Source organism: Notolepis coatsorum (genome assembly GCF_963971535.1).
Source record: "Notolepis coatsorum genome assembly, chromosome: 2".
Taxonomy (NCBI): Eukaryota; Metazoa; Chordata; class Actinopteri; order Aulopiformes; family Paralepididae; genus Notolepis; species Notolepis coatsorum.
Window position 1 is genome coordinate 64,486,228 of NC_140166.1, and position 22,259 is coordinate 64,508,486.

Consider the following 22,259-nt stretch of genomic DNA (forward strand, 5'->3'; position numbering starts at 1 on the left):
CGCTATTATTCCGAAATCAAAATCATATCATAGGTATTATGTTCCATCATGAATGCATGAAGGGGGGGGGGGGGGGTAGTTTCTGATTTGATTGTCAGTAACGACATTCGTATTGAACACTAGAAATGCTTATAAGCCCGATCGGTATAAAAGCATTGCAGGATCAAGCAAAAATTGCTTGGCTACCTGCTATTACATTGGTCTTGATGTTTAACAGGAGAGTCTGGAGAGGAAGATCACAGTACTGAGGGAGGCTGCGGAAGAACGAAAGAGAGAGCTGCAGGGCAAAGGGGCCAACATCGATGTAAGAATACACACACTCACTTCAACCCCCCTCTGCCTCAACACACCTAACACTCCACTACAATTAGGACACTGTCAATGTGAGAAGGCATTCAATCGGTCACACACCACAAACACTAACTCGCACCTCGGACAAAAATGCACGCCTTGAGGTTTTGACCCTCCCTCCACCTCAGTGTCTCTTCCATTCACACACTCGTGCACACAAAAGTGATATTGTACTTTGCCCTGTGCACAAAGCCTGTCAAGAGGTGTTAATTTGATAGTTCTGCATTCCCTCTTGATCACAGAGGCTGCGATTGGCCCGGACAGAGGCGATGACGGATATGGGGGCCCAGACACTGAGGGACAAGTGCATGACCGAGGGGCTCCAGGTGAGGGAGACCCGGCTCCTGGGTCTCAAGAAGCAGCTAGAGAGCGGTCTATCGTAATCCACACACAGGGTGGCCGCCTCTACAACGTTCTATTACGATATTTTCTTTAATAGCAATCAAATTTATCAAATAAGTAGAAATGAAGAGGATGGCATGTGGCAGCGTGCCACCAGTTGGGTAAGGAATTCTCTCTAAACACTTGCGGTGGCGTCCTCTACCCCTTACTATTATGATTTTGGGTGTAATAACAATGAGATCTACGAGATGATCCTAGATGAAGAGGATGGCATGTGGCAGCGTACCACCAGCTGGGATGAGTACGAAGAGATGGTGGAATTTGCCATCTGGCTCTACGTGGACGCGTATACTCTTATAAGTATAAGTTTATTACCGGTACTATAATTTGAGCAGTTATAAGTTATAAAAGTGTCAAATTATTTACAAAGTAACGTTACCGTTCATTGACTTGAGTTGACTTGATAGATGGATGTATAATATGTTTTACACGACAAGTTAGCTAAGTTAACCATCGTTTCTCTTGCTAGTTCAACTACAGCATCGCATCGCATCAGGACTACTACTACCGTTCATTGACTTGAAGTTAACTAAGTTAGCTAAGTTAACCATCGTTTCTCTTGCTAGTTCAACTACAGCATCGCATCAGGACTACTACTACCGTTCATTGACTTGAAGTTAACTAAGTTAGCTAAGTTAACCATCGTTTCTCTTGCTAGTTCAACTACAGCAGCCTTCTTGACATCGCATCGCATCAGGACTCGGAGGTGAGTCAATAACATTACATTATAATGCTATTCTTCTTTTAGTAACAAACACCTAGACTAGTTAACACAATCCAATTGAAATGCATCATCCACAGAAACACAAAGAAATATCCTGTCCGCTTAACAAATAACAACAAAGATGGTTATTTTCCAGCACATTACGGTGAATATCACTGCCTCACTTGTATATAGAAAACTTCCCATATCCCTAAGCTTCAATTTAAGCCCAAGATGACCTTTCTATCTTGAAAATGACTTTCTGTATTGCGTTTTTTCAAATGATGTCAAAACTTAAAGGGGAACTATTTTACTATTTCTTTCACTATTTGGGCACTTTTACACAATTCCTGTGAGTCTATGGAACACCTCTGTAATTCTTTATTTTTTCTATTCATTGTTTTGTATTTCTAATCAAGTCCTCAAAAACAGCATTTGTCTACCTCAAGATCTCGAGCCGTTTTGAGGCTGGGCTCCAACCACTGTGTGCAGCTCATCATGAGCCTGATGCCACACAGCCACATTATCATGCAGCGGTGTCTCTCTGACATCACAAATCAGCACATTTTCAGATGACTCAGTTCAGTGAGGGTAAATATTGTGAGAGTAGAATTGGAAGAATGCGCCAATATGAGAATTAGAGACATAGATCATATTAATATAAGTTCACATAGCTAGGAAACAATGCTAAACGCTCAAAAAGGCCATTTATAAGATAGTTCCCCTTTAACTGCAATAAAATAATCTGTATTGCAGCAAAATTAGATTGCGAATATCCATATATCGGCATGCAAAATATTGCAATAGATTGCTGTATCGATTCCGTCCCCCCACCCGTACTGACCTCTCCTCCCCCTCCCCCCCACCCACACACACAGGGTGAACGCCTCTACCAGGTACCACTTCGATCATGGCACTGGACCCAATCGAATTTCTCAATTAAGGAGAAATGAAGAGGATATGATGTGGAATCGTACCACCAACTGGGTAAGGAATTCTCTCTCTAAAGTGTTTTTCACAAATGGAGGCTGAACATGTATTGATTTGTTCCTACATTTCCTCTCTCCTTCCCGTTCGTCCCCACTCTCCCCTCTCGCTCTCTCAGGACGATTATGAGGCTTTGGTCGAATGGGACATCTATCTCTGGGAGAATCAGTAAGAATCAAGGTTCTACATGGAGGCGTATACTCTGTAAGAAGTTTATTTATATAGCACTTTTCACAGAGACAACTCACACATTTTAATATCTACAGTACGATCAGCCGTGTGCATCAAGTGATTGCCTAAGAAGGGATTTCACCCGCCAGCTCATCACTATGGAACTGCCATATCGATAATGATCACCTCTCTCTCTCTCCCGCGGCAGGTGGGAGAGAGGGAGACCGAGATGAAGTGCCCATTTCCCATGAAGCATAATAAAACAATTAAATAATCTAAGAGGATACATCTTGTTTTATTTTCTGCAATCTATACAGTGCAGTAATTGTTCATATTTACCTTTTGTTGAGAAGGAGAACAAATGTGTCTCAGAGGCTTTCAGCCAAGGGGATCCAGATATATATATATTTTTAAAGGTAATTAAAAGGGGAATTGTGAACAATTTCCCTCCCAAATCCAAAAACTGCCATATCGATAATGATCCTCTCTCTCTCTCTCTCTCTCTCTCTCTCTCTCTGCCGGTAAGCAATGCGCATTTCCTTTTCGACCCCCCCACAAACGCATGCTTCGCCCAGGTGCTCGCCGCGCATGAGGTCCTCGCTTGGTTCAGACCCGCATTCAACACCGTTAACAGATGCCAGAACGCGCCATATTAAAGCCTTTGGTTCGCAACGCTGGTCAATCACATTAACGCTGGTCAATCACATTAATCACAGAACACGCTTATTAAAGCGCTAATACGGACGCGATGGACGCAGCAGGCGATCACTGCTACTGCTATTTAGCCACGCCAGCCGCAGTGCAAAAAGCAAAAACAACTTGCCAACTTGCTTCTGTCCACAACGGGTGGAATCGAAACACGGAGATGTCCGTGGTCGGGCGCCATTGTGTTAGCGTATTATATTTTGGACTGAAAACGATTTGAAAATAAGGGAATAATATATTAGCCCTCCCATTAACACTCACTATGTACCCACTGTTTGACTAAGTGGTTGTTTTCAGTCCTCATTCCCCTGACAACTAGTGGTGGATTCACCAGAGGCCCCACAATACGACTATAGCACGAGACAAGAGTCATGATATTGTTATATTGCGATTTATTGTCTTTTTTCAAATGATGTCAAAACTTAACTGCAATAAAATAATCTGTATTGCAGCGAAATTAGATTGAGAATATCCATATATCGGCATGTAAAATATTGCAATAGATTGCTGTATCGATTCCGTCCCCCCACCCGTACTGACTTCTCAGTGATTGCCTAAGAAGGGATTTCACCCGCCAGCTCATCACTATGGAACTGCCATATCGATAATGATCACCTCTCTCTCTCCCGCGGCAGGTGGGAGACCGAGATGAAGTGCCCATTTCCCATGAAGCATAATAAAACAATTAAATAATCTAAGAGGATACATCTTGTTTTATTTTCTGCAATCTATACAGTGCAGTAATTGTTCATATTACCTTTTGTTGAGAAGGAGAACAAATGTGTCTCAGAGGCTTTCAGCCAAGGGGACCCAGATATATATATATATATTTTTAAAGGTAATTAAAAGGGGAATTGTGAACAATTTCCCTCCCAAATCCAAAAACTAGAGTGCTAAAACTCAGACTTGTGAATCCTAGCGCAAACCCTGATGTATGTGTGTGTGTAATATACATTTGTTCTGTTATGTTTTGTCTTGTATCATTATCAAATAAATACTAATAATTATATATAAAAAAAAATACTCAGTCGCTCGCGGCTTAATTTAACACGGGAACCCTCACCCGGCCACGGAAAGGATTGACAGATTGATTGCTCTTTCTCGATTCTGTGAGTGGTGGTGCATGGCTGTTCTTATATTGAGCTTTAAGTTCCCACCTCTACAGAGAATGACTCCCATTGGGACACAATACTGTCGGACAAATAACAGTAACTCATTTACAAGTTGTATTAAGAGATGGTGGAATTTGCCATCTGGCTCTACATGGACGCGTATACTCTGTAAGAAGTTTATTTATATAGCACTTTGCACAGAGACAACTCACATTTTAATATCTACAGTACGATCAGCCGTGTGCATCAAGTGATTGCCTAAGAAGGGATTTCACCCGCCAGCTCATCACTATGGACCTGCCATATCGATAATGATCACCTCTCTCTTTCTCTCCCCCCCCTCCCCCCCACGGCAGGTGATGACCCTTCCTCCCCGTCCGCGTCTATATTAATCCCAGCCCAAGAGTGCAAGAGCGCTTCCGCATTCGCCGGTAAGCAATGCGCATTTCCTTTTCGACCCCCCCACAAACGCATGCTTCGCCCAGGTGCTCGCCGCGCATGAGGTCCTCGCTTGGTTCAGACCCGCATTCAACACAGTTAATCAGATGCCAGAACGCGCCATATTAAAGCCTTTGGTTCGCAACGCTGGTCAATCACATTAATCACAGAACACGCTTATTAAAGCGCTAATACGGACGCGATGGACGCAGCAGGCGATCACTGCTACTGCTATTTAGACACGCCAGCCGCAGTGCAAAAAGCAAAAACAACTTGCCAACTTGCTTCCGTCCACAACGGGTGGAATCGAAACACGGAGATCTCCGTGGTCGGGCGCCATTGTGTTAGCGTATTATATTTTGGACTGAAAACCATTTGAAAATAAGGGAATAATATATTAGCCCTCCCATTAACACTCACTATGTACCCACTGTTTGACTAAGTGGTTGTTTTCAGTCCTCATTCCCCTGAGAACTAGTGGTGGATTCACCAGAGGCCCCACAATACGACTATAGCACGAGACAAGAGTCATGATATTGTTATACGTGTATGGTTGGTAAGAAGTTTATTTATATAGCACTTTTCACAGAGAAAACTCACATTTTAATATCTACAGTACGATCAGCCGTGTGCATCAAGTGATTGCCTAAGAAGGGATTTCACCTGCCAGCTCATCACTATGGAACTGCCATATCGATAATGATCACCTCTCTCTCTCTCTCCCTCATTAAGGTAGAAGGAACTAATCAGGTTAATTTGTTTCGAGGGAACCCGATTGCGACGACACCTTCCTCTCGGCCAACTCACCTCGCGACGCTCAGACACGGCACGAGGAGTCTTAATAGCAGGTAGATGGTGAATACACATGTTTGTCAATACTAAATTAATTCATTAGATGGCAAACGCTGTCCTTTATTTCTGTGCATAGAGTAATTTGCCAATTTATACAGTCGGCAAGTAATTAGTTAAAAACCTATAAGGTTATCGATTCAAAGTCAGGTAACGTTATTAATGAGGACCACAGCTAGCAGCAAGCTAGCCGATTAGCACACATAGCGAACCCAGACGTGTTGTCGAGTCACTACTGTGAGACCCGAGTTTCACTATAACGTTATTTATTTCACACAGTGGCGATCGGTGTTCCGAGTGTGCTTACTATGCTAAGTTAGTCAACAGTTAACCACTAACTTCGTTTAACAAGCGCATTCATGATCTTCTATCTTGCTAACCAACGTTTCACTATGAAATTGAAAATGGGGGACCCTGATGTAAACAAGACGAAAGTCTCTCTGGTCTGCAATCTGTTAAATAAAGTTCTCATTCATTCATTCATTCATTCAGCTAAATAATTAGTGTAAAGTAGTGTACTGTACTGTATATTTGCATATCGTATGTCACAAATGTAACAGTACTAAATACCTGTATGTCATGTATGTCCCTATGCCATAAATGTCATTGTGTATGTCATAAATGTCACTATGAATTGAAAATGGGGGACCCTGATGTAAACAAGACAAGTCTTTCTCTGGTCTGCATCCCCTTAACAATTGTGTGTATTGAGCCGTACTGTATTGTACCCATTCTGCAATCTGTTAAATAAAGTTCTCATTCATTCATTCAACAAAAAACAAAACAAAACTTGGTAGGTTTACACACCTACCTACTAACTGACATATAACAGAGATACATAATACAGACAATTTTATTTCCTAAGTTATAATTTTAATTAGAGATATGATTTTAGCAGTTCCTCTTTCAGTGATCTGCTGCCCTTTGATTAAAAAACGTCCCGTTATTGTAAATAGGTATTTTATTGTGAAATCGGTCGCTTCTCGCGCGATGACGCGGGGTGTCCGGTTAATGTGCCCATGCGGCTCACAAACCACCTTTTAGTCTGTCGTGATTGATGAAAACGAAGGTGAGGTCGGAGACTTGATCATTGTGTCTTGATGTTATCTCTGCTCTAAGCCGATAATGTTGTAAATAGGTTTCCAAGTAATGAACCGAGTTGTGAACAATGGTTTGATGTTGATGATCTGCACTTGTGTACTTATAAGAGATTTGGCCGTGTTTGGCAAACTTTGATATGAGCACGCACGGTTCAAAGCTACGTAGCATTCGGGTGGGGTGCTGCTCACACGACGACAACTATAGTTAACCCAGTGTTTTTCTTTCTACAGACTAGTTACTTTCTGTGGACTTGGGACAAGTCGACCCACATGGCACAAGGCAACATCAACCCAGAGGAGAAAGCTGGTGGTGGCTCTGGTTCGGCAACAAGAGGCAGACAGATGCGCGGCAACAAGAGGAGGCAGACAGATGCGCAAAGGCAGTCTCACAGTCCAAACAGGGCCAATGTACTAGCTGGGAAAACCTGGAGCATCGTAAGCTCACATGGAAGGATCTTTGGGAGATGGAAGGAAGCCAAATCAGCTTCATCATCAGAGCCACCTATGATGTTCTCCCCACGCCCAAGAACCTAAATCAGTGGTTTGGAGAAGATCCTTCTTGTGTGCTTTGCCAAACCCCCGCAACACTGAGGCACATCCTCACCGGCTGCAAAACCAGTTTGTCCCAAGGGCGCTACACCTGGAGACACAACCAGGTCCTAAGACAACTGGCAATCACCCTGGAAGGAAGGAGAACTACCAACAATGCCCTCCCTCCCCCAATACCTAGACACTCAAACACCACTTCTTTTGTAAGAGCAGGACAGCTCCCAGCAAAGCCATCTGCAAGAGTGGAGGCAACCCTCCTGGACATAATCTTTCCGCCTGAGATAATTACAACTAACCTCAGGCCGGACCTGGTCTTGTGGTCAACCTCCCAGAAGTCTGTATTCATTGTGGAACTAACTGTACCATGGGAGGCTGCAGTTGGTGAAGCATATGAACGCAAACGCCTGAAGTACTCCGACATAGCAGCCGAGGCAGAACAACGCGGCTGGCGTGCCCAGGTGCTTCCGGTGGAGGTTGGTTCTAGAGGATTTGTTGCCATGTCCACAACCAAGCTTCTTAAGGGGATGGGAGTGCGAGGACAGGCATTCCGACAAGCTGTCAAAACACTGTCAGAGGCTGCCGAACGAAGCAGCAGATGGCTATGGATTAAGAGAAAGGACCCCAATTGGGCTGCAAAATGACCATCGAGGGGTAAAAGCAGAGGGGGGCACACCTGGGACGCCAGGTGTTGCCGTTGAGCCCTTCGGAGGTGTCGTGGGCCTGTCAACGAAACACCAATGAAGGAGGGTGCCCACCTGAAGACCCCAGTGAAGCTTTTACCACTACCCCATTCAAAAAAGTGCTGATTATCTAAGGGATTGTAATATCTAGTCCTATAAGCTCAACTGCCTACAGTCACTCTCGAGACTAGTACAATGTCAGCATCGGACAACAAGGTGAGTAAAGATCACTTCTACAACAGTCAGGTCAGCTTAGGTCCACTTTATGACGGTAAACTCCCAAACAATATGGCGCTGAGCTAAGGGCCCCTTCAGTAAAAGTCAAGGTATGGCGAGAAGGATAGGGTGACCATATTTTGATTGCACAATCGAAGCGGGCATGGCCACCTTCATTTCACTATGTCTTGTGTACTGTACTGTATGTGATGAATAAACCTCTTGAATCTCTACTAAAAGTTTACTCAAAGATGCCTTTATTGTTTTAACATATGCTTGGAAACATGCACCCAGAAAAGCGTCCATTTTTTTTTTTATACTTGAAACTTGAGGTATCTGCAATCTGTTAAATAAAGTTCTCATTCATTCATTCACTTTGAGCGCCACACCGTGTTACCCCCTTGAATGCCACGGTCCACTCCCAATGTTAACGTTAATATCGCCTAATCTATGTTTTAAATTATTATGTGTCTAATCTGCCCGTCGCTTATCAAAGAATCATTTTCCAGTCAGTGTTGTCAAGGCATACTGTAGCGTGTAGCCTGTAGTAGGCCTTGTGTATTGTGACAAATAAACCTCTTGAATCTTGTCATATATATTCAATCAGTTTCAGTAACTAAAATATACCCGCTTTATATGGTGTGTTCTGTAATTAACCAGTGTGTTCTGTGAATAGATATAACGTTCCTGTTTTACTGAATCCTGCAGAAACAAGAAGTGAAGATGCAGGTAAGAAAGTGATAGTTATAGAGTGCTGACAAAGAAAGTATATATTCCCATACTGAAAGTACTGTATATCTTTAGTGTATAAAGCGTGTTGAAAATATATTTCTACCAATAGATGCTTTTCTGAGAGCATACTTGCAATGTATTTTGGTACTTTACTAATTCAAAGCACATGTTTAGTATGATCATTCATATGCTGTAAGTGTGTAATATTAACCTCTTAAGCCCTAGCCCTATTTTCAGAAAATCCGGTTACCGTCGGTAGTGTGATAGTAAAGGGTTAACCGGCTGTTGTGTGGCAGTGAAAGGGTTAACCTGTGTATTGTCGCAGTGAAAGGGTTAACCGTTTGGTAGTGCGGCAGTGAAAGGGTTACTACAGAGTGGCTGTGATGCTGGGCCCAGGCTGTGATGCCAGTGCACGTTCAGGAGGTGGGTGGTCATTCTGTCGCCGTAGCAGGCCTTCAGGTTAGACACTCCATCTGCTTCCTGCCAGCTGTAAGAGGGAGACACACACACACTTGTGTTGTTATACTTGCGAGGACATTCTCTTGACAATATTTACTATAAAGACTAACTTCACCATCACATGCTTAACCTAATTATAACCAAAACAAAATGATAACTTTGTTTAAAAAAAGAAAATAGTCCTCCCAAATGTATGATTATATATTTGTGGGGACATTAGGACTCGACAGAGAGTATACAGATAGAACTCAAACCCACATGCATACAGAGGCAGCGTTAAGAAACATGATTAGTTCGTAATTAGTTACCATTAGTGCCGTAAGATATTTAAATGTTGTATTTGTTTGTAATAATGGTCGACTTACAAGCGGTCAGGACGACCAGCATCTCCAGGCACTTTAAATTGGCCTGGATGGAAATGTGTCTCTGTAAGAAACAAAAGCATTGATTATTAATTTCATCGATTTGAAAAATTCCAACGCTGATTTAAAGCTCTGGATGTCCTCTTCTCAAAATGACTACATTCACCGACGGCCGGTAATTCAAAATGGCAGATTTCCGCGATGACAACACATTTTTTAAAACTAAAACCTCACTAATAACACTTTCATCGCATGTCCCCTTCGATACATGTGTAGGCAGCCAGTCGCATCTTTTCACCTGCCAGCGCGGACTCTCATTTGGCGAGGAGTAACGTGTGGGAGGCTCACACTGCCCCCGCCATTTTCCTATCTCTGCTGTGCAGGCGCCCCACCCCACCTACCCAACCTCCCCCAATGCACAGTTTCTATGTCAAATGTATATACTCTTCTTCTGGATTTTTTTAGTATCACAAACAGTACTGTATTTGAAAATCTGGTATGTCATAAATGTATAGATGTAGAGCAGTACTGTCTATCTGTATGTCATGTGTGTCATATGATGAATTGAAAATGGGGGACCCTGATGGAAACAAGACAAAAGTCTTTCTCAGGTCTGCATCCTCTTAACAATTGTATGTATTGAGCTGTACTGTACTCATTCTGCAATCTGTTAATAAACTTTTCAATCAATCAATCAATCAAACGTCGGGCTCCGGCCCCGCCTCACTTCCAGTGATGAAGCTAAGCTATGCTAATGGAGCGTCTGTTCCCAAAGCTAAATGCACGCACAGAGACAAAAACAACTTAATGTAATCTCCTCGTCCTGAATGATTATTCTCTTTAAATCGAATACTAGGGTGACCAGGTGTCCCCCTTTTGGTTGTACTGTCCCACCATTTGACCAAATGTCCCGCGTCCCTCATATTGAGAGGATGTCCCTCTTTTCGAAGCCAAAAAAAACATGCGTCTAAAAGCCCCTCCCTACAGACAGTAAACGTAGCAACCCGCCTCTTGTCCACACACATTGCTCTGATTGGTTATAGTACTTTAGCGTGCTGCTTGCCTGCTTGTGACGTGACTGAGACTGAGTCGTGACGCTACCTCATATCGCAAATCTGATTGGTAAAAAAAAACACAACAACATTACAAGCGAACTAGTTCAAGATGGAAAGCAGTAAAAAGAAACGGACCTGCAGTTACAACCAAGACTGGCAAACGACACATGACTGGGTGAGGCAGATGGCAGGCAATCCGCAGCAGGCTTTCTGTGTTTTGTGTCATAGTTCGTTTTCAATTGCGCATGGAGGAGAATACAACTTGAAGCGCCACAGTGGACGTGAGTCTCACTTGAAAGTGGCTCACCAAAAAGAAACATCCAGATCTATGGATACGTTTCTTTTTAAACCAAACAATGATAGTCAGACGGACAAGGTCACTGCAGCTAGATAACAAGTGTCTATCACACAGTACAACACTCCCATTCATACAGGTCAGCCGACTGTGGTAACCTTTAACCTTTGATTTAAATCTATTCGGTGAAGACCATGGCAGTTATTCTAATATAGAAACACAATTTATTTGTATTATTATTTTTTTATTATACTACACTGTTTTCCCTAGTTCTGTGTTAACAGGGAATATCAAACACAAGACATTCCTGTCAAGTGATGACGTTTGAATATTTAAAACAGATGTTAGGTGGTATTTAATTTGTATTTATTTTGATTGAACCTTTAACCTTTGATTTAAATCTATTCAGTGAAGACCATGGCAGTTATTCTAATAAAAAAAATTACATTATCTATCTGTCCCACTTTGTCCCACCAAAATCGTACTGTTGTCCCACTTTGTCCCACCAAAATCTTACTGTTGTCCCACTTTTGGACTTTTTGCATCTGGTCACCCTAAATACGACAGATGGTTCAATTAATTTCTTTTAGGTCGCGATTGTGTTGGTTTGTGGTGGTTTGGTTTGACAGTGTGTCGCGGGCGCGGCGGCGGAGATTCTGCAATCTGTTAATACAATTTTCAATCAATCAAAACCGCGCTGCCATCATATTATTAGCTCGCTGCCGTCATATTAGCAACGGTGGTAATCACCGCGGTTCACAGAACACTAGTTAATTACAGAACACACCATATAAAGCGGGTATATTTTAGTTACTGAAACTGATTGAATATATATGACAAGATTCAAGAGGTTTAAAGGCCTACTACAGGCTAGTCGACAGCCCTCCCTCCCTCTCGGCTCACGCTCACCGCGCACACTGCTGCTGACATGTGCACGAGCTGTGTCGTTCTATCGCCATGCTCTAAGACAAACTCTAACCTTAACATTCAACTCGTTTTACACTTGAACTTTACACTTGAACTTAAAACTTGACCCAAGCGAAAAGTGCACTCGACGAACTCTTAATATTTTTAACACAAACAACCAACATTTCGGTGTGCCTTGTAATGTTTTAGTTGGAACACATGCAAGTTACAGTTGTTTTAGAAGAAAATAGAGACACGAGTTAACTTAGCGAGACAATATTAATTCATATACAGCATTAGCCCCTTGTGACTGCGAGCGAGCCTGGGTCTATATTTATTAACCTGTAGTATTACCGTTGCCATCTTTAACCATATGATAACATACAGAAAGAACACAAAAAGAAACCTGCATTCTTACTGAGCGGTTCATCACGCAGTGTGACTCAGGCTAGCAAGCATGTTACATACAAGACCATCACTTTACCTATTAACAAAACTCACTCGCTAAAATTACTCTTCAGATATTTTACCATTTGCATGTTAATTTTAGCTTAGAAAACATTTCATGCGCATAGGTAAACATATTATCATCACCTTCATTCTTACCTGTAAAGGCGAAATCTTGTAAAAGACACGATGCTACTTGCGTGCTCGAAGTTCCTAATGGGGGGAGCAAGGTGCAACACGAAAAAGATAAACATACTTTACAAAATGGCGTCTCATTAGCGTTAAGCTGACTGGTGCATTCGTGACATGTGCTTCCTTCAACATTAGAACTCAATTCACGGATAGCAATTAACCGTATTCCACATTATTGTCAATCAAGTGTTCAGGTCCCAGCATTGAATAAACATGTTATGTTACAATGTACAAATGTATGGTCATAATGTCTTCTATAACCTAGCGGCTCGTGCGCGCCATCTGTAACGAATAACGCGCTCACATAACATATATATCACATTCTCATTGTCTTATTAACCATTCAACTTATTTCACAATTCTCGTTATATTCATATCACCTAACGTCATGACTTCTAAAGGTAGAGTTTCCTGTACTTTTCACAGTGTACTGACCTGAAACAGAGTAAGTCACGAGGAATGACAACCTGTAGTCTCGTGACTCGTCCCCAAAATCCCAAATCTCCTCTGACTAGGGAGGGCGGAAACAGTCACCTTAGGCAGGGGGCGTACCTCTTCTTCTTCTTCGTTTGAATTTTATTGGCGGTTGGCACCTCCTTCTGGGTGCATTACCGCCACCTCCTCTAGCTTGACACGGTCATACTCGTAACGTTACAATACCGCCATCTTCTGGACCCCTTTACCTCCCACTCCCACAATGTCCATTCTGCGTTCACCATCCTGAAGTGCAGCTAACGCTGCTTCCTCCTGACTGAGTCCCCCTCCGCGAGACATGCTTCGCCTCCCGTGGCCTGACTCTGGACTACTCGATGATCTCGATCACTCACATGACCCCCTTCTCTAACTCTACTTGATCACCCACCCTCTTTAACTCCCTTATAACGTCCTCCACTGTCAACCCCTTCATACCCAAGTGTCCCACTGCTGCTTGAACTACCAACTTGGTCCTATCTGTCCTACCACTACCACTAACCATCGCTGTTGTAAAGTCTCACGGACAGGAGTACACCCACTGGCTTGAAGTGAATGATTGAAAACTTTATTAACAGATTGCAGAATGGGTACAATACAGTACAGCTCAATACACACAATTGTTAAGGGGATGCAGACCTGAGAAAGACGTTTGTCTTGTTTCCATCAGGGTCCCCCATTTTCAATTCATATAGACATATATGACATACATGACATACAGATAGTCAGTACTGCTACATCTATACATTTATGACATACCAGATTTGCAAATACAGTACTGTTTGTGATACAGAAGGAGTCAAGAAAAGGGAGTATATGGGTCATTCCAGAATTGGAGGACAATTAGGCATCAATACTTTTGAAAAATGGACCCTTTATTTGATAATTTTCTGTTATGTATTTCATAAAAACAGGTATTAAACCATCAAATAATTGGATTCGTCCAGCTCAGGCATCAAAGGTAAACTTTTTATGATACGTTTTATTTGTTGTGTGCTATGTTTGCCGCAACCCTGTTACAAATACTCAGGAAGCTGAAAAAAGTACATTTAAAAATATTTTCAATAAATCCTTTACAATTAAGTAAAGAAAGTCACATGCTTACTGAATACTGATTTAATTTCAGATAAGACTTCACTTATATTAATTTAAGCAACTTTGAAATCGATCTTGCCCAACTTTTCAATAGTCACATCTTTCTTTTTACTAATTTCAGTATTTAATTTCAAATATTTGTTCAAATACATTATGCATTTAATCATGCAAACTATTACATTTACAATAGGTTAAACCACTGTGAGCTGAGAAAATCATGTATGATTATTTGAATAAAAATGATATGGCAACAGCCTTCAAATTAGAGTAACAGGGTTGCGCTAAGTAACAGTTACTTTACTTTTGATTGTAGATCATGACATATGTGACAAATACATACTCAGGACCACAGGAATGTTGTTTAATAATATTATTTTATTTTAGGACTCAACAGGATGAGTAGGAATGATACAAAATAAACATGTCAACAAAACCACAAACTGGATCAGAATAGGCCAACAACCTTGCATTCTTGCTGCATTCCTCACTTGAATAAGCATATCAACAATAGTCATGAACTGATATATTGGGAATAATACAAAATAAACATGTCAACAAAACCACAAACTGGATCAGAACAGGCCACCAACCTGGCATTCTTGCTGCATTCCTCACCTGGATGAGCATATCAAAAATAGTAATGAACTGATCAATCTTTTAGAAAGCTGATTTTATGTTCAGATTTCATTTTTCGTGGCTGGCCAGAGTATCCCATACCTCTCTTGCTATAGCCATGTGGCGCAAGGTAACATTCTCTAGGGGAGGAATGAGGGTCAGCATATCCTCTGAGCGAGGGATACCAGTGGAGATCATTCCTCAATGGCCAGAAAAAAACGGTTTGCCCCCACTCTATGCATACATTTCACTTGGTAGTGAGTCTCATTCACCTCCTGGATGATCCCAGGGTAGATGGTGTGGTCGTACAGCAGGGCACACCATTTCCCCACAACGCCTGGACTGAGCCACTGCACTTCTTCACATACACATGTGCTGTGTATGGGGTCTTCTGTGTGGTCATCTGTGGGATTAAAGCTGAAGATTTTTGGCAATCACACTCCAGATTCCCTGTTGCAGAACATATGCAGCTGACATCGTGGTAGAGCATTTTCCCAGGTGAAAGAGTGACCACCTGGTGGAGCCTCATAGTGGACGGTACGGCTGGAAGGTCAGCTGGCATTTCTTTCACTGCATTATCCACAGCTTGCTCCTGAATGTAAAACAATTTCACTTTTGATTGTTCCTTACTCAGAGCTTGGTACAGGGATAGTGCCGTAGGGATATCAACTCCTTGGGCGACAAGCCTGTCGGCCCTCCTCTGCAATGTGCCACCCACACCATCTCGGACACCTTTTCCATGGCTGGCTTCAAAGTAGTTCCATGATCGTCTTGTAAACCCCCTTTTGAAGATTTCAGTACAAAACAGGTACAAATTGCCACGCTGCTTGTACTGTGTGCAGGGTCCGTCGCTAAGAAAATGGATGGTTTTCACATCTGGGAGTTTCTCTCTGATTTCCCTCACGATGGGCTGCAGGTGTTGCCATATGGCAGGTGGTCCCTTCAGTCTGGATGCTGATACAGTGCAGAAGGAGGTAGGGGCAGATGCCTCCCCCACATAGTAAACCCCAGTGTGCAAAGTGGCCTGTTGGTGTGATGCACCAAAATGGACAGCCTGTACTTCAGTGCTGTACTTGCAGCTGTAGTTCTCTGAGAAGTCGTTATGGACTGCACATTCATTTGCAGGGAGGTCCAGCTTCAGGGCCCGTGAGAAAGCATATTGCTGCCTGATGTTGTAGAGATGGCGCCTGAACTTCTGGAGCAAAATCTGAAAAGTTTCCACCAGCTCTTCTTGGGAGCATTCAAATTATTTTTTCAAAGTGACCTTTGAGGCTGCTCCAGGATAATTTTTGTGCTCTTTGTCCACAGTGGCCCACTGAAGGTAGGAGACAGATCGGTGGCTCTGTAGTGGCTTGTGAGTGTATAGGTATTGTTGCTGCAGTTCTCACATTCCCCATACATACATTGCTTGCTTGTGGTGTCACACATGATGGCTTGTGTCAGGCTCTCCAAGTCACGTACTTCCTCAGCTACAGCTGTGTGGAACAACAGGGTTCTCCTTAGGGTTGTGACCGAGATGTGTCGAATCAACTTGTTGACTTTGGATCTTGGAGATGGATTGTTCTTTTTCAAACGTTGGAGTCGCTTTCTGTATTTTGCTGCCCTCTGTTCAGCTTTCCTCAACGTATCCTGTACTTTCTGGAACTCCCTGTTTAACTTTGCTTTGGTAGCCCTCAATGTTCTTCTCCCAGCATCACGTTGCCTAAAAGAAAGATATAAACATAAATGCATTGTCACATAATCATTTCACTTGCATGGACTTTTTCCCAATTGTAGTTTTGCACCAAACAAAGTAATTACCAGGATTAGATGGGCCTAATAATTACTGAGTACATATATCAAGTACATTAAATGGTAAATGGTGCATTTACTGTATAGCACTTTTATCCAAAGCACTTTACAATGTTTTGTAAAAGATTTAATGATATTCTTTTAAATTAAATTACCTTGAAGTCCCAGTTTGAGAGCTGACTGGGTATTCTGGCCTGGCTGGAACGTCTGGACTGACTGGGGCATCAGGGCTGACTGGAGGGGTGTTCAATCCTTCAAGTACACTTTTCCTGGCATCACTCCTCTTATGAGCCTCCTTCCATTTTTTACGTTGGGCACGCTGCTCTCTCATACTGCAGTCTTTTAGCCTTTTCTTCTTCCCTGTTTCTACATCTTTTCTCCACTTATCTTTCTCTTTTTCTAAGTACTGCTGTCTCCTCTGTTCATCAGCATCACGCCTGGCACGGTAGCGCCTCTGATTTTCAGCAGTGCTCAATGGTGTGGAAGAACTCTGTAGAAATCAATTACATTTCAAACAAAATGTCTATTAACCTTTGATAAAATAATGATTTGGGTAACACCTTACATTAAGTCTGCATTCACTACTATTAGGCACTAATAACATAGTTGTTACTAGTACACGTAAGTACAGTTAGTTACAGATGGAACAAGACATCTAATAATTACAAAGAAATGTGTGTAATTACACATGTTCATGTTCTACTTCTGTAAAGACATACTGCTGAACTGAAGGAGATGCAACCCTGTTACTGTAGTGCAACCCTGTTACTCTAATTATAGTAACAGGGTTGCAAGTAACAGGGTTGCAAATCAATGCTAATGTTAGCTTTTACTTCAGGAAAAGATGCTAGCTGAGGAATGTAAGTTACTGTCAATGTCGAGGTTAAACATAGTTATATGAATAAAGAAAGATACATTTGAAATAAATGTGTCTTATTGTGATAATATGAGTAACAGGGTTGTGTTGGCTAGAGTGACACAGTCAATCAAGGCTGAAAAGATTAGAAAAATATAAAAAGTAGAAGAGAGGACTTACCTTTGGTCTAGCCATTTTGTTAGCAGATGGCTTGATGATGTCATTTCCTGTGTCATGTGACTCACTGTTTTTATTTTTTTCCCTCTATCAGGTGAAATAGGTTTCGGTAACAGGGTTGCACACATGTTGTGGGACACAACTTCAGTGCATAATTACTATTATTTAAAATATGTTGATGAATAAACAAATTGTTTTTATAATTACAAGAGACATATATCAACAATCTAATACCAAAAAAGTATATTTAAAACATATATTTAAATGTTATATTGGACATGCAAGTTGGTCATCAAGAAGGTGGGACAAGAGAAAAGTGCCATTTTAGGGGGTGTTCAAGAGCTATTTGGTATTTTAAATAATATTTTGGAACCACTTTTTCCACAACCATATTTACATTTAGTCTCAGGACAAGTACAATTTACATAACAAGTGCATGTTTTAGTATTTTGTGCATGGATTGTTTGGAATTTCATGGGTGGGACTGAAAATGTCCTCCAATTCTGGAATGTCCCATATACATTTGACGTAGAAACTGTACATTGGAGGAGGTTGGGTGGGGGGGGGGTTGGGTACATTGGGATATTGACAACCATACTGGGTAATTTACATTGGAGGTGGTTGGGGGGGGGGGGGGGGGGGGGCGGGGGGCACACTGTATAAACAAGTAACACTGTACATTGAGGGGGGGGGGGGAGGAGACACTGTACAAACAAACACAATTGTACATTGAACTATTGACAAAACCATACTAGGTAAATGACTGTACATTGGAGGGGGTTGGGTTAGGATATTTACAGGGGCCAGTGTTGAATTGCAGTCTCCCGTAGGTGTCCCTTGAGAGAGGTTTTGAAAGTGGGTAGTGATCCACATTCCTTTACAGCTTTGGGTAGGGCGTTCCACATTGATGTGGCATAATTGCGAAACGTGTTTAGTCCCTTATTTGAGCCGAATCTGGGTTTAACATGATTTGTGGAGCTCCCTCTGGTGTTGTGATCGTGGTATTCACTGACCTTTGGGAAGTATTTTGACATGTACATGGGTACCTTGGTCGTGTAGTGTATCTTGTAGACCAGGCCCATTGCAAGTTGTTGTACTCTGTCGTCTACTCTAAGCCATCCTAGGTTGTCAAAGTGGGCAGGGGTGAGGTGGGTTCTAGGAGTAAGGTCAAGCAGTAGTCTGACCAGTTTGTTTTGAGATGTTTGTAATTTTGTTTTTAGCGCCTTTGAGGTGCTTTGGTACCATGAGGTGCAAGCATAGTCGTAGTACCCCTGAATGAGTGCTCCTGCCAGAGTCTTCAGGGTGTTCTTGTTTACCAGAGAGGAGATCCGGTACAAGAATAGAGTTCGTTGGTTGACTTTTTTTATTACATTGGATGCCATTTTGTCACAGGAGAGATTAGCCTCTAGGATGGAACCCAGGTAGGTAATTTCATCTTTCCTTGTGACAATATTGTCACCCACTGTAACTGAGAAGCCGTCGGTCTTGCTGAGTTTGTTATTTGAACCGAAGAGAATGGACTCTGTTTTGCTCATGTGTAATGATAGTTTGTTATCAGCGAGCCATATGCAGATTCTGCCTAGTTCCGAGCTGAGGGTTTTTTCAACCTGTAACTTGTTCTTGTCAGAGACCAGCAGGGCTGAGTCGTCCGCAAACAGGAACAAGTTGCAGTCACAAGCTGACGACATGTCATTTGCATAAATTAGGAACAGTAGCGGTCCTAGTATGCTTCCTTGAGGAACACCACAGCTCACTGTGAGGGGGGGGGATAGGGTACCGTTTACCTCCACCATCTGTTCCCTCCCCTCAAGGTAGGATTGCATCCAGCTCACTGATAGACTATCAAAACCAATTGCTTTTAGCTTGTCAATCAGAATGGAGTGATTGACCGTGTCAAAGGCCTTTTGTAGGTCCAGCATGACCATGCCGCAGTATTTGCCTGCGTCCACCTCTTGTTTGATGTGGTCATTCAAATAGAGAAGGCATGTGTCAGTGGAGTGGGATGTTCTGAAGCCAGATTGGAATTCGTAGATTAGATTTTTTTCCGCTAGGTACTTTTCGACCTGTTCGTAGACTATTTTTTCCATGACTTTCGAGATGGAGGTGAGAATAGAAACAGGGCGGTAGTTGCCTGGGTATAATTTGCTGCCCTTTTTGTGCAGAGGGGTCACCCTCGCAATTTTGAAGTCCTTGGGGACGTGTCCCTGTTTTATGGAGAGGTTTATTATGTGTGTGATGATTGGTGTGATGGCGGCTGCTGAGTCTCTGAGGAATTTGGAGGGGATGTTGTCATGGCCAGTGGCCTTGTTAGGTTGGAGGGCGCTCAGTTTATTGAGTACCTCATCTGTTGTTACAATTTCCAGCTTGAAGTCGTCCTTGCGGACCCCTAGGTTTTTGTAGTAAGCTACTATGTGTTCTACCCCATAAAGCCCTGAGTGGGAGGGTAGTTTGTTTACCAGTGTTGTGGCTATGTTTGTGAAGAAAATGTTTAAGTAATTGGCTACATCCAGCTTGTCTGTGATGAGCGTGTTGTCCGTTTTTATGTTTATGTTTGAGAATCTGGTTTTAAGTTTTTTACTGCATCCTAGTTGATTATTGAGTAATTTCCAAAGTTCACGTGGTTTGTTTTTGTTTACCTCAGTTTTGTCATTGATGAAATTCTTTTTTGCAGTTTTGATCATGGAGTTTACGTCGTTTCTTAGTCTGTTTCTTTCTAGTTTGAGTTCAGTCACGTGGGCTTGGAGTTCACTGCTCGTGCTTTTAGTAAGCTTTGACTGACTTTTACGAAACTCAGAGCATTTTTTGTCTCTGGTTTTCATAGCGGCCAGTATTTCGGAGTGCATCCACGGCTCAGCGCGATTTTTTACCCTGGTGGTTCTTAGGGGGGCCATGTCGTTTAGTATTGCTGAGAATTTGGTTTTGAAACCAAGCCATGTTTCGTCAACCAGTGTACCATTGAGTTCATCTGACCAGTCCAGACTCTCCAGTTCAAGGTTGAAGGCCTCGCTAGAGTAGGTTTTGAGGTCTCTAGATGTGACTGTTTTGTGGCAGCCAGCCTTTTGTTTTAGTTTTTTTCGGGTACAGAATATCATATAATGATCACTTAACCCACATGCTATAACCCCTTTATTTGAGATCTTGGACTTGTCGGAGGTCAGAATGAGGTCAATGGTAGTCTGAGTTGATTCACATACACGTGTGGGTTGGGTGATTAGCTGGCTGAGGCAGTATTTACTGTAGTAGGCTACAGTAGGTCAATAAGATTCAACAAGACATTTTCACCTGACTATATCCAATGTTTACATCTGTTGTGGTATTTATCCAAATAAGCGCATACATAATTCGATTATGCAAAAAAAATGCATGTAAACAAATGATTAAAAAAAAATTGTAATACATTTTTTGTTGCAGCCTGGCCGTGTGATTTGGCATCAACCAAAATATGCCTTCAAGTCCTTAGAAATATGCGTATTTTAAAATTGTATCCGACAAAAACAGAAAAAACGAAACACCAATTTGATATGTTTTGACATTTATCAGCTTTAATGTTAATTTATTTTGCATGGTATGTAGGCCTACTGTATGTAAAATAGTCAAATTTGGATGCAAGAGCTCATTTTCGGTTGGTCCTCATAAAGTCTGAAGATTTTCATGTGATCAAATGATACAGGTTTGGGTGCGCTGGTTATATTGGAAAGTCAGGACCAGACCAGTCAGATGCAGGGCAGCAGATTATTCAACCTTTCTTTCTTGATGCAGGTGGTTAGAGTGATGTCTCATACTCCATCCAGGGTCAGTGAAATGTCACAACTCGTAAACTTGGGAATCATGGAACTTCAGCCCGATCTCGCTTAAAATATGTAAATAAAGATGTATGTTAGGTTATAGAAACTTGCAGAGTTTATCACTGGTATTTACCTTTGGCCAGATGTTCCGAGTGCAACTTTCTGGTGGTAAACTCGGAAATGTCCAACCTTATGGGTTGACGAGGACTGACCAAATGCAAGCTAGAAGCAGCACTTCAAGGTGAGTAGTAATGTTTCCTTTTGTTTGTTTTATTAAATTGACAACATACATTCAAAATTGTCTATCTATTGTACAATATATAATATATATACGGTACACACATTTTCTGAAAAAGCTGAAAGTGTATGCCGATTTCTTGTTGAACATAGAATGAAAGTTGGGTGTGTGGTTTTGTATAGATGTATTTAGAAGTGTCATTCTTTTCAGCAAGGACTTTCACTTCCTTTCCCAGTCTAGGCTGAAACCTGCACCTCAACCCAGCTTTGAATCACAAGGCAACATGAAAGGCAGCAGCTCTACCGATCACGCCAAATCAAATGTGCACAACAGTACTCACTCCACACTCCACAACAACCCCAGCTGGAGACTGGGCTCACCATGTGATCCTAGTCAAATGGCACCAATGTAACAGGCTTTTCCAACTCCATTAGATACTTAGGTGCTGTACCTGCTAGCACCACTTGAAGGCGACATGAGACATACAGTGGTTTGGTGGCAGGGAGGTTTCATTTACATT

At 42.1% G+C, this 22,259-nt stretch overlaps 1 long non-coding RNA gene across 1 annotated transcript; it reads right to left on the reverse strand.

Moving 5' to 3' along the window:
• Window positions 1-9,191: 9,191 nt before the first annotated feature.
• On the reverse strand, window positions 9,192-12,733 carry LOC311224062. The gene is made up of 3 exons (XR_014619422.1): window positions 12,679-12,733; window positions 9,820-9,880; window positions 9,192-9,482 (listed from the first exon to the last, which is right to left on the reverse strand). It is a non-coding gene; the product is annotated as an uncharacterized lncRNA (long non-coding RNA).
• Window positions 12,734-22,259: the final 9,526 nt, after the last annotated feature.